Source organism: Haliotis rufescens, unplaced genomic scaffold (assembly GCF_023055435.1).
Source record: "Haliotis rufescens isolate VD_foot unplaced genomic scaffold, xgHalRufe1.0.p SCAF_5, whole genome shotgun sequence".
NCBI classification, from domain to species: Eukaryota; Metazoa; Mollusca; class Gastropoda; order Lepetellida; family Haliotidae; genus Haliotis; species Haliotis rufescens.
Window position 1 is genome coordinate 25,098,667 of NW_025964223.1, and position 14,241 is coordinate 25,112,907.

Consider the following 14,241-nt stretch of genomic DNA (forward strand, 5'->3'; position numbering starts at 1 on the left):
ACGGTATGCCTGTAGGGTTACCGTTATCTCCCTTACATTGTGCGCTTTATTTGCTGTCAGTGATACAGCGGTCGGGTCCTTTTTCGCCCTTGCAGTCAGCGTTTTATAGTATTCGACACTTTCATGTTATTGTTGGTTTACCCACTCCCACAGACAACACATTGGTGATAAATTTGTTGGAGGTGTCCAAACGGAAGTTAGTTAAACCCGTTAAAAAGAAAGAGCCTATTACGGTTGAAGTAATTGAAAGAATGTTTGATTGCAAAATGCAAAACCAAAATGTATATAATATGAGAACTGTGTGTATGTGTTTGCTTGCATTCGCAGGTTTTATACGGTCTGCTGAGTTGCTTAATATTAAGCATGGTGATTTGTTTTGTTTTTATTCTCACATGACTGTATTTATAGAAAGGTCCAAGACCGATGTATACAGAGATGGTGCTTGGTTGATTATTGGTAGAACAGGTACAAAGAGGTGTCCTGTGAAGTGTATGGAATGTTTCTTGGAAAAATCTTGATTAAAGGAAGAAACTAATTCTGAAACTTATCTTTTCAGAAGTCTGTCCAAGACCAGTGATGGCTATATATTTAGAACCGAAAACAAACCGATGTCTTATACTCGGTTGAGGGAATTATTAATTGAAGCCTTTAAGCCTTATGTACCTGACATAAAATGCTACGGCCTGCATAGTTTGAGGTCAGGTGGAGCCACAGTGGCAGCCAACAGAGGCATCCCTGATAGAATGTTTAAACAACATGGTCGCTGGAGGAGTGAGAGTGCCAAAGATGGCTATGTTAAGGACAGCATCGAAATAGATTAAAAGCGTCTCTTTCTTTGGGGCTTTGAATTGCCCGTTCTTTGTTTCCTCAGTCAGTGCACCGTACAGTATCCCAATATGTTTTAGTTGTGTATTTTGTTGTGTTAAGGGGGAGAAGGAGGAGAAATATAATTTCTTTCGTTTGAGGGACGAATTAGAACGAAATTATATTCTCCTAACATCGGAAAGCACAACAAAGGGAGGTAACCTGGTTTCGTAATGAGTATATAAGTAAAGGCGGGCAGTTGAAACTTCATTCTCAGGTGCGGTGCAGTCGGGCTGGCTATATTAAACATGTTCGGTTATCTATGATGCCGATTGGAGTACACGTCGGTTGAATCTATATTTTTTATTATTTATGTGTGTAGTACCTGCGGCTGTCCATATGATGATCAGGTTGTTATGCGTTGCTTGCAAGTTGTGCTGGCGAGCCATGATAATATGTCGTCAAATGGATCGGTATCCATAGTTGAAATCTCGAACACTCCAGTTGTGAGAGTATGGATTTGGGATATACTCTGATGAGTATGCGCTGACGAGCCATTAGAATACGTAATAAGGCGTCGATGCCTGTGTATATGTATACATTGGGAATATGAAGCATCAAATCGATATTCATGTAAATTACGGTTGGTTGATGGTCATGATGCTGGTGATGTTCCTGGTGCGGACGATGTTCATGATAATGTGAATACTTGTTGAAGAATAAACTGCGGTCAGTCAGTGCACCGTACAGTATCCCAATATGTTGTAGTTGTGTATTTTGTTGTGTTAAGGGGGAGAAGGAGGAGAACTTGGCTTGGTCTTCATTCAGGACACCTGTGAATTTACGTTATGTGGTTGGGAATAAAACTTTAATCTAATTCTGACCTACCTTCCCATTGTTTTTTTGCGATGAGAAACAAGACCACTTTTATGTGGCCTAACCATGAACTTCTCACCCTGAAAATCCCTTAGGGTAAATATTAAAGAGATATTGTAACCAGTGCGTTGTGTTTGTAGTTGTGTACATCAGCAATATTCAAATCATGTGACCATTAGATCAGGTACCTCAAATTTTATCTTGGTAGCGCTATTTTGTTACCCACTTTTATGTTATGTGACCAGACTGGTCAAGTCAACATATATTAGCTCAATCTCATTAAAATCTATTACTTTTACGATCTGTCACGATATCCTTCAGCAAGAAGATCTGAGGACACGTCCATAGAAGGTCATTAGCTGGGCGTGAACTTTGACTTCATTTTTGGCATTGTGATTTCCATGAATGATATATATCATCAAGACATAGAATCGTATAAATTCCGAAAATATAGAAGGCTCATTGTTGATTGGCTGATTATTTAGTTCCATGACACGACCTTCTATGGAGGTGTCCTCAGATAATCACATAGAGAGATATCGCATCGCATCGCATCGCATCGCATCGCATCGGATCGGATCGGAGTAAAAGATCCGATTTTTATGAGATTGTAATTCAATCGCATCGCATCGCATCGCATCGCATCGCATCGCATCGCATCGCATCGCATCGCATCGCATGGTATTGGATTGGATAGGAGTAAAAGATTTGATTTTTATGAGATTGTAATTCTCTTTGTATCTCAATTTTGGTACCTGGCATGTTCAAAATATCTGTGTTTGGCCTAGCCACCCAGTACATAAAGTTGTATAGAAAGGTTCATTCAGAAAATCAAACGACACAAATGCGTCCTGCTATGTCCCCATAATGATGTGCAAGGTTGTTGTTTTTTTATCAAATAATTAAATAATTTAAAAGCACAAAATAGCAAAGTGAAAACAGAACTACAGAATACATTCCAGAAAAGAATCCAATTTTTCAAACATTTTCAACACACAATAACCCTGGGTGTAGTTTAAGTAGAAAATCAACTCGCAAAATTGTGTCTATGACCTTATTTGCCACTTATGCAACAAAGTTACACCAAGCACTAATATGCATTCAGCTTCAATTAACACCAAGCTGTCCAAGACTAACAATGTGACACTGTTTCCGTCGCATCTAGTTACACGACATGAAACAAATAAAGCAATGTCTGTCTGAGCCTCTCCAGAATATCATTAGATGTAAGTAAGACAACCTTTCACAGTGAGGGGTATTTAGCCTTTTGGAAATGTAATTATCTGAACCAAATCAATACTCAGATTTCCTCAATATAACACAATATTGGAATACAAGCCTTTTAGTAACTTGCTATGTTCCATATTACTTTGTGTTTTTATTTTATTCAACAAAGAAAGTCATTAAAATTAGAAAAGTACAAAAATAAAATGTACATGTTATATAATTATGTGTTGGCGTTATAATGAGGATGAATGGGAATCACTCTTCTGAAACCCCCTCTCATCAAGTAAAAGAGAAGTCAGATTTTTACGATTGATTTAGCCAAACTGAAAGTGACAGGAGGCTTTTGCAACTTTATTTTAAGAATTGCCTCATGAAGAAATCAGAAGAAAATTGGAAATTGGTGGAACTTTAGGAGAGAACCAAACATCCATGCAGACAGTACACACTTGTCACCTTGGACATCACAGCATTGGCTTAGTGTCAGGACACTGACAACAGTGACAGGCAATGTGATGACTTAAGACGATTACATCCAATAGAGGTTTATGAAGGGTCTTCAGGACATGGTGTGTAAAACCCAAGACTGACCCAAAGAGTATAAAACTATGCTAAACCCAGGACAATAATATAGATTCACATATGAAATTATTTATAGAATTGTTTATTGAATTCAGTATTTGGGGTATTTTCATAACCATTCTGTATTTCTCAATTGAAATTGCCTTGTGGGTAATTAATCCCTTCATAGCTAGTGCAGGTGTTTCATTAATCAAAGCCTTGAAACTCTTCCAATGATGTGAGTTATGTGCACAAAGGTCATGTTATCTCAGATCCACTATAAGATAAGGGCAAATAGGTGATCTGGGGTTTCATGCATTAAATATTTTATTACTTGCTTTATGGATCCACTGATTAAAGATAAATTAATTTTCAATAAAATTTAAGGATTGAGGATTGCATTTTAATCTTCCTGCTGAGCCTAGTACCTATTTTTTGGCTTCCTTAACAAAGGTATAAGGGTCTATACCAAACCGTCGCCATTACAGTAAAACAAAAAAGTTGTTATCCATAAATTGTGTTGTACTTAATTTCTGTAATGAAAAACAACTTCAAAGTAGGTCACTTTGGGAAAAGGGGGACTGACCATTTGATGTCATTAAAAATATACACCCTTTTAAATTACTATATTTATTTCACCTGATCGACAACATGTTCATTTTATTTTGATTCCTGACACTACATTTTGAAATAATTGTGTGTAATTAATTTATGCTGGATGAGTTTCACTAAAGACATTGTATCCTGACAGCATGGATTGTTGCTCATAATATCAATCACTGGATTGTCTGTTTATTTTAAGGCCTCAAATCTGTCAAATGGCATGTTTATTCTTTATATCTTATGTCTACAGACATGATAGATAGATGGTAAATATCAGATTTGAAAAGGGATCCAAATCACTCTGTCATGTCATCAACCACACAATCAGAAGTCTGAACACAACTTCACTGCAGGGATAATTTTTTTATAAAACTATCAAGGATATTTCCAAATAAGGGCATCCAGCAAGCCTCCATCGTTTCCTTTTTTAGCTTGTTTATGTTGAAGAAATAAATTAACATGCATCCTTTGTAATATAAAAATAAAATAAAAAATTACTTTTCAGAAATGCATTTAAACATTGCCTCAAAGTCTATTTCGGCTATCCTTATAGACGGTAGCCCAGTCTCTTGTCATGCTCGGTTGACTTAGCCAGCAAATTGACTCCTGCAGCTGATGAACCTTGGCGACAGTATCAGACAGCCAGGTAGAGGCCAGAGCCTAGAGCTTATAAAGGTGGCAGTCACCGTCTCAAGCTTGATGTGTGATTGAAGTCACTCAAAAAAGCCCAATTCCTCTAATTCTAATCTGTTATGTTGATTAATCTAGCAGATAAAGATTGCCCTACTTACAAAGGGTCACCCCATGAAAACCACAGCTTATCCCAACGCTCATGATAGTTCAGTGCACCAGACAGTTAGTGACCAGACTGAGGACCCCTGTCATCACACGGTCACCATCAGGGTAAATAGATCACTGGACTCTCTTCTCTAGACTTGATTACAATCGGAAATAATTGATAAATAAACAAAAAAGACAAACCCTATTAAATAAGAATACATACTTATGGATAACAACTTCTGGTTTGTTAGCAACGTTTTGATGTAGATTCTTACTCCGTTCTCAAGCTGTTATCTATAAAGTTGTACATTTTCTTAGTGTCTGCCATAAGAGTTTATTTCCTCCAAGTTTCAGGCCATAGGCCCATAGAACATACATGATATCAATAAAGTGTATGCATAAATACATGAAAAGAATATAATACATAAATAATACATCAGTGAATTGTGAGTGACTCGCGTAATCTAAAAGCGTGGTAGATATATTTAGCAAGTTGTGTAATAGTGTAGTGTCTGCCATACGTAGTTGTACGTTTTCTCATTTACTCACCAACGTCTAGAACACCAGTCAAACAGTTAAACCATGTATAGTTTGAACTACTGGAGTAACCCTACAAAGACACAATGTTTCAGTGTCTCACATGGCACTCATTTGTGCAATGTCCAGGTCTCATGATACAATTAGAAAAGGACACAAGACTGTAAAGCGAGAGAGTTGGGTTTTATGCTGATTTTAGCAATATTCCAGTAACAACATGGTTGGTGACACCCAAAAAAGGCTTAACACATTGTACCCATGTGGGGAATCAAACCTGGGCCTTCTGCATGACGAGTAAACGCTTCAACCACTGGGCTACCATACCACCCCTCCAGACTGAGGAGCACACTACTTCAAACATATTGGGTCCAAACCCTTCACAAAGAAAAAACTAGCATTGTTGTGTCCTATTCATGAATTACACGATCTGTCTGGTATATGTCTCAACATCTAATTCACATCAATTTCCTGATAATGAACCCTCCCTGGGAGACTCAACACTGATGGAGCCCGGTACAGTGACAGGAAGTTGCAAACGAGAAGGAAAAACACCAGGCACAGCAGACAGGATTGTCCTTGCACAATAAGTGGGCTGTGAAAAGCCATCACTTCAATCCATTGATCCACAAGTTTTGGTGGATCTGGTTGTTGACCTTATAGAAGAGCGGATATTTACTGAAATTACCGCAATTGTGTCTGTAATAACCCGTGTCAGACGGAGTGTATACCAGTAATAGAGGATGTTGAACTACGTTATAACTGACATCGTTAACATCCAAGGGGAATAAATAGATCTGATGACATAAAAGGTTGTGGTAGTCCTTCTCTCTCCAGTAGCATTTGAATACAGCAAAGATATTCCTCATTTCTAGTTGTGTCAAATCAATCAACTTTTTCACAAACCATTTATCATGTTCTGAACCAGGACTTCTGTTTAATGGTATCAAATATGCCCTGTTGAAGAAAATCTATGTTGGACTGCACAAGTAAGTACCCAGTTCAGAAGAATGAAACAACAGTATGTGGGTTTACCTGGTCATATCTCTAAAACAATATTTGTGACCCACCAGATCAGGGATCTTATGGGTGAAAAATCACATCTTGACTTCTCATTATATTTCAAAACTACAGTATCTTCGGAACACAAAAATATAATTCACAAGCTCCAATTCATATTTATTACAGAGATGCATGACATCAAACATTTGGACTTATTTTCCGACTTATAACTGTTTATGTAATGGTTGCTGTTTTTAAGACATAATTTCTGATGAATTGAAAGTAGACATGTATGCTGAAAGGTTTTGAAATAACTCTTTTATTACATTACGAACAAACGAGATAAAAATAAGATATTTTTGTACAGTCTACACACAAGGCTATCTTCACTGAAGTAAGTTCACGTCGAACGTCTTCATGACATCATAGCACAATTGTATCCTAGTACCCATAAGGTCCCTTGTCTCCTGGTGGGTCACACTTGATTCTCTTTCAGACACAATAAAATAATTATTTGATTTTCATCCAATTTTTTAAAGACTGAGCCACGTGGAATTTTATCTTTTATAAATAAAGCCATCAAAGCATCTGTGTACAGTAACTGTCAACTGATGTGAGTTACGTAAAGCAAAACAATTTATAGCACCATTGCGTGTACTTCATAAGCAGAGAGAGAAGGGAAAATACCATACTTTCTTGAGTATAGTGGGCACCCAAGTATAATGCGCACCCCCCTCTAACGGATTCAGTATTTGGGAAAAAAAAAAAAATTGAATATTAGGCGCAGAAAAAAATTACACCATACCCCTTCAGTGAATTCCAGTTAACGAATGGCTGTTAAGAGACTTGGTCAGTACAAATTTGACATTTGAGATACACCAGACATGTTGATCTACCGTTTAAATTGTATTTTCTGTTCTGCTAGGCATTGTTTCACATCCAGGGATTAAGATTACCTTGCGTATTTTATCATAAACTATTATAGAGCCGGAAACAGCAATCAGCTGTACACGTTTTCTTGGAATCTTTAGGTGATTCGGTTAAAACTTACCAAATGATATAACTTGAAAGGATTTTAATGCAAGGTTTAGGAAAAATTGTAACTGAAACTATTTTTTTATCAGGAATAATATATTCCAATATAGTTGCAGCTTTAATTAAATATATTTAAAATAATAATAACAGTAAGCGTAGCACTTCGGTGCAGCTGATTGCAATTGCCAGTAATTTTTTTTACATGGAACAATATACAGCACATATCATCATCAGTACGTAATAAATGACGGAGGCAGAATGTTTGGTAGTTTTGCTGGATGAAAATCTAATGAGTAATTCATCATGGCCTTAGTTGAAATAAGAATATTAGTATACCGGTAGTTTCAAGACAAATTGGATAAAATCAAATAAAATCCTCAGACAGGAACCACTAACAGGTTCTTGTTTCCCTGGCTGGTAAGAAGTCAATCGTGGCCTGGGGATGTATGCTGTATTCAGTAGCTAGGAATAAGATCATAAAACCTCTTTGTGAATGTGTATGTTTTTGTCTGGTGGCGCCAAAGGTCTTAGTGCCAGAACTGGCTTCTTGAAATGGAATGAAAGAACGGGTATTCTTTTGATGCCAAATTCATGACTTCCAAATTAAGGTAGAGATGGTTTTCAAAAGTTAAGAACTGTGCTTTGTTGTCTGGTATTTTTGAGGGGTTGAAGGGTTGAATTAAAAGAAATGGTACGTCTTGATAAAAAATATGTGGTTCTAACTACATGACATTAAATTAAGTTTCACAATAAATAATACAATATGGCATTAGAAAACTGGTGACAATATTTTGTTTGTTATGTCTAAAAAAGTAGGTATGGGATAAAAAGAAATGTTATGGTTCTTTGAAACTGCATCAGAAAGTTAGTTTTCATTGCATTGTTTTTATGTGATCAAATGTAAAATTAGTTAAGGCCTCTTAAAAGTGTTATTGCTTTGAAAACATATATTAAAACAAACAGAGCTCCAGATAACTTTTTCAGCAATTGAGTTTTTACTCTAGGGTTTCTATTTTAATTGGGTTATTACATTTTTCATTTGGTAACCAATATTTTTTCACTCATCTATTCATCACACTTTGGGGTTTTTCAAAAAAAAAAAAAATATGAAATAATGTTTTAGATGTATATAACTGTTCTAGATAAATAGGCTTGACCCAGAAAGTAAATTAGCTCATAATTGTGATTCGGATATTAGCTCCTTTGTCCGCATGTTGAAAAAGCTTCATTGGGAATTTACACAAACTGTTTTTAATTGAAAGTAATTGGGTTTTGAATATTTGGGGGGGGGGGGGGGGGGATTTTACGCAAATACACTGCTTATCTGTAGCTCTGAACATACTCTTGTTAACACTTAGGGAGCAAATTGTATCCTAACAAGCATGAAATACCCATATCCTCCGCTAATATGACATTAGGTTGTGTGCAAGGCATTGGCCCCTAAGTCAAAGTAGTTTCTATGGAAACTTGAAAAATATTTTTTTGAAAAAAATAAATATCAAAAGGCACCAGTTCATCACTAGACCTATCTGTGTGCCAAGTTTGGTGAAGACATATTGTACGTTTTTCAAGATCTGCTCCGGAAAATAGCACAACCTCCATTTTCAGTCAAAGTCATTGCTATGGAAACTCGAAAAACAATAAAAAATATATCAGAACAAGTTTATATACACAAAGTAAAGGCACAATGTGCAGCTGGACAGCCCCACCTCCCTACAGGGATTTATCGTGTGATGTCAGTAATTGGCCCAGCGTGTCTCTCCACACAACCCTAAATGAGAGGGTACACATAATCAATATACCATGTCTCACGTTACACCATAAACTATATCCATACACCAGACATACATAGGAGCCTTAGACTTTATACAAGATAGCCAAAACAACGGAACAACATGTCGTGAATATTGTCAGCCAAGCCACCATACATTACATTGTTTGGTCTTTGGAGTTTTGCTAACAACTTTACTTGGAAAAGTCTCAATAAAAATAGTAATAGCTAAAAATAGAGGTTATCACACGTTTGTGTTTTGGGATGGTAGACATTCTATATTAGGAATAAACATTGTATTTTGCAAGCCTTGGCAAGTTAAATATATAGTATTTGTTTCTAACACAGGATATTTACCATGCCAAAACACACAAGTGTGATAACCTATTTACTATTCTTATATTCCATCTTTGAAAAATGTATTCTCATCTCTCACAAATGGTACCTAAACATTGAAGGTTTTCCAGGAAAGTGCACATTCATATATACTACCCATCAAAAGTTTAGACTCACCAGTGTAAATGTAGCCACTCACTATACTCAACTGTTTCAAACCAGATAATGCCAAATATTCTAAACTTTTTACAGGTACTGTTAGCACATGAACTGATGTGGCGTAAAACCAAATCTGTAACGGTGAAAAGATTAGAGTTTTTCGTTCATTAATTGATAAAACTCTGTGAAATGTCGCACATTTTTAAACAAAATTCGCACCAAAACGCAGGTGTTCACATGCACGATAATGCACGTGTTTTAGCAGCAATTTGACGCGGGATACTCGTGCATTTCATCTTTATAAGGATTGCAGTTGGCTCTTCTGAGTTAGTGGAGAAATTCTTCTTTGATGCAAGCATGGGTAGAGGGAGAATCTCCGTATTGAGCAATGACATCAAGCCTTGGCACTGCTACAAGATGGCAGATCACAACGGTATGTTGCCAGACGTCTTGGCGTCACCCAATAGGCAGTTTCCAACCTCTGGGTACGCTTACAACAGACCAACTCCGTCCAGGATCGACCCAGGTCGGGTAGGTCAAGGGTAACATCACAGCAAGATGACTAATGCATCGTTTTGCTGTTTCTCAGGGGCAGACACATTACAGCCACAGCAGCCAATAATGCTTTCCAACAAGCTACAGGACGACGTGTATCTGTATCAACAATACGCCGCCGATTACGTCACTACGGACTGCGGGCACGTCGTCCAGCTGTAAGACCCCCTCTTACACCATGCCACCATCAGAACAGACTGAATTGGGGAAATGGACATTTACGCTGGGGTCCCTGCAGATGGGCAAGGGTACTCTTCTCCGACGAATCAAGGTTCAATCTGCATTTCAACGATGGTCGGATCCAAGTCTACAGACGTCAGGGAGAGCATTACGCTGACGTTGCTGTTGTGGAGCATGATCGATTTGGAGGTGGATCCGTTATCGTCTGGGGAGGTATCACCCTGACTGGAAGAACTGATTTACTGGTACAGGATGGAAATCTGACTGGCCAGAGATACAGGGACGAGATCATCATTCCTATTGTGCTTCCATTCTTAAGGGCCATGCCAGGTCACGCGGTTTTCAAAGATGATAATGCCAGGCCTCACAGAGCTCGCATCGTGTCAGCTTGTTTACAACAAAATGGGGTGAATCGAATGGATTAGCGAGCATTATCGCCCGATATGAACCCCACTGAGCATGTTTGGGATCTGCTGGGACGGCGTGTTTATGCCAGAGTTCCTCCCCCTGCTAACCTTCGCCAACTTCGCAATGCATTGTTTGAGGAGTGGCAAACATTCCCCAGCGGCAGATTGAACTGTTCTTTCGTGGTATGCAACGTCGATGCAATGTCTGTGTTAGAGCCAGGGGTGGTCATACCCGTTATTAAATTTTGCAATTTCACTTTTGTATGGTACTAGCCAATACGGCATTCTGGTTCACTAATCATCAATGCACACGTCCTTGTGAACAAGGATATGAAGACCTAAATGAATGATTTTGTTATTTTTTATCGGTAGCTTTCACAAATACGATTTTCTTACGAGATATAGTGAGTGGTTTCAGTGAGTCTAAACTTTTGATGGGTAGTATATTATATCAGAAGGTATAACTACTATATCACCAAATTGTTTAAAGAAAATTATAACTGATCTGTAATTGCCTAAAATGTCAATTTGATAATGTATTTTCATATTTTCTTGAAAAGCAAAAAGAATTGAAAATGCAGTAGCATGAAACATATCTTGCAGGCACTGGTTCAGTTGTTGTTCCGGTTCTCTCCAGAATTACTGTTAGCAAAGTTGATATAATTCATATTTCAAGTTTTAAAAGCGTAAATCCATTTGCTAAATGCTTCATGGGGTATCTATCATCTGTATGAAATGTCGTAAAATCTATTGCAATTATAACAAACAGATATCTTATTTACCATAGAATTAAAGAAAGGGAAGTCACATTTTATTTATAACATATCGAAAGTATTATAAGACATGTCTTTTGGCCTGTGGCCTAATCTAATGTATATTTGTCCATTTAAAGCTGATTATTTGTCAAAAAGCCATACATGTATCATCCAATATACATTAAATGTAACATATCAGGCTTGGGGAAAAAGTATATAAAAAGTAAACAAAACTAAACATGCCAATTTATCAATTTGCCGGTTGGAGTTATTGCCCTTTATCAAAGGGAAGCTACTCTAGTCTACACAATGTCATGTTTGTTTAGTGTCTGCCTGGTCATTACTGGTCATAATGTTATGGAAAGGAGTCAGATGCCCCACACAACAAAAAAAGAAGAATCAAAGCAACAGACATATTTTGGCCAAATCAAACTGTTTAAACTCGCACAGCTTCCTTGATAAATTGCTTTACAGTTTATATTACCAATGTCCTCTTTACTTTTAAAATGCCTCATTTATTTCCCTGTAAGTCACTAATTTTTGGCATCTTAGATTATTTTGATAATAACAATTATCCCAGTCATTTGTCTAGATCACTAATGATTCGATCATCAACAGACAATGGTGATGCCATATTTGTTTGCAAACATCGAAAGTAATTCCTATATGATCTTTTTAATTTGCATATTTATCCATAAATAACACCAACAGATACCATTTTTATCTGTTGGATCTATCCAAAAAACTATTATACCAGTATAACCCATTATATAATAATTATTTTTATTTGGCTTTCAAGTAGGGCATACTTAATCACAAATGTATGACAAAAATCAAATTTGCAAAACGGAAATAGTGTACAACAGAAGATAAACAATGATAGGTTAGATTACATGTAATTCAAACCAAAACATCTACCACTGAGGTTAAAACGGGTTCCCGATGTTTAGCACTCAACGTCTGGGCCAAAGCCTTGGATATTTAATCTCATTTAATAGGTTTTTTTTCTGTCTGTTTATCCGTTAAATTACTGTGTCCACACCTTATGCCTTATTAGTAAGAACACATAAGATGCCCTCGGTTCCCTACATGGGGGAGTTATCCCTGACAGGCATTCATTATGTGGAATAGGGCCAAACAGCAGGTGGTTTATTGTACCCAAAATGAATGTCAGTGATAAAAAGCTAGTTACAGATATTGTTATTTTAATTATTCACAGATCGAGTCATGACCACAGGTCATTTCACCCACCTATCAATGTATGCAATGTGTTTTATAATTAACAGAAATATCCTGACATATCCTGTATAACTGCAAGCATCACAAGATTATATACCAGCCAATGAAACAATGAAAACATCTGTCACACACTGCTGCACTGATGCACTCGAAGCTTTAGGCTATGTCCCCAAATAGGTTTGTTTTTTAAAGCCGTTTACAGAGTATGTGATGTCAGCACTTTCACTTGGGCATTAAAATACTTCATACAAATATTATAAAAGTTTTACTCTCGGAAATTGACTTCATGCAACTAGGAAACTTGAATGAGTATGGTTTTACGCCGCTTTTAGCAATATTCAAGCAATTTCACGGTGGAGGACACCGAAAATGGGCTTCACAAAGAAACTGAAACTAAATCGCAATCCATTTTTTCTCTTTACTTGCCGGGGGCCTATTTTAACAAGTATATAAAAAGAGAAATGGTCAGGCAAAACTAAACATAATTCTACCAAAATATTTTCTGATTGTACTTTGGTTCTGATCGTTTGAAAATTGTAAAATGAAAGATTTAGCAGATATCGTTCAGTCATGCCTGAAGTATTTTGAGTTTGGCTGATGACGCTACAGAGAATCTGATGTGTGCAATGAACTAACACACAATAGATTCAGAAGTGTGATAAAGTTTACTTATCAGTTTTATTAATAGCAGAGCCTTCAAGCACTTGGGACAAAAATGTTATAAAAAGAAATATACTAAGTTATGCTTTTCAGAGTTAAAAATAATATTCAATCAATACTTTTCTTTATCATTATACTTGGTATTTAAGCATAGTTGAATTGATAAATATAAGATGATGTCAATGTACAATTACCAAGGAGATCATATTTCTCATTTCTTTTCATCACATGCTCACAGAGTTTACTGACATTTTCAATTTCTCAGCATGATGGAGAGAAGGGAGTTTTGTCTACCTCGACAAACAGGAGCACAAATTACTCCTGCACCCTCAACCACCCTATCACATTGTGACATTTGCTTAAGTCTTTCTTCTATGCCAGGTTTCATCCCAGACTAATGTTTTATATGTATTGACAGAGATAGATTGATGGAACGTAAGATATTATGGGAATTTTGACAGATCTGCCCTGGTTGCTATGATACAGGTGTCTGGAAGGCTGGTATCTGGAATCTGTGAGCACTGTCACTCATCCAGCAATATTTGGTATTCCTTTTCTTTAGGCATTGGAATTTCTGTGAGGAAAAGTTTTAATTCTGGATTTCGACATTGTTCTTGTTTTGAAGTGACGTATTGGTACAGATGCTAGTACCTTATCAACCTGTACTAAAATGTCGCATTGAAAGAATAAAAGGTAGCCATGTCTTCATTGAAACTACAGCTATAAAGTATTGGAATATCTTCCTCAAATCAAATCATAC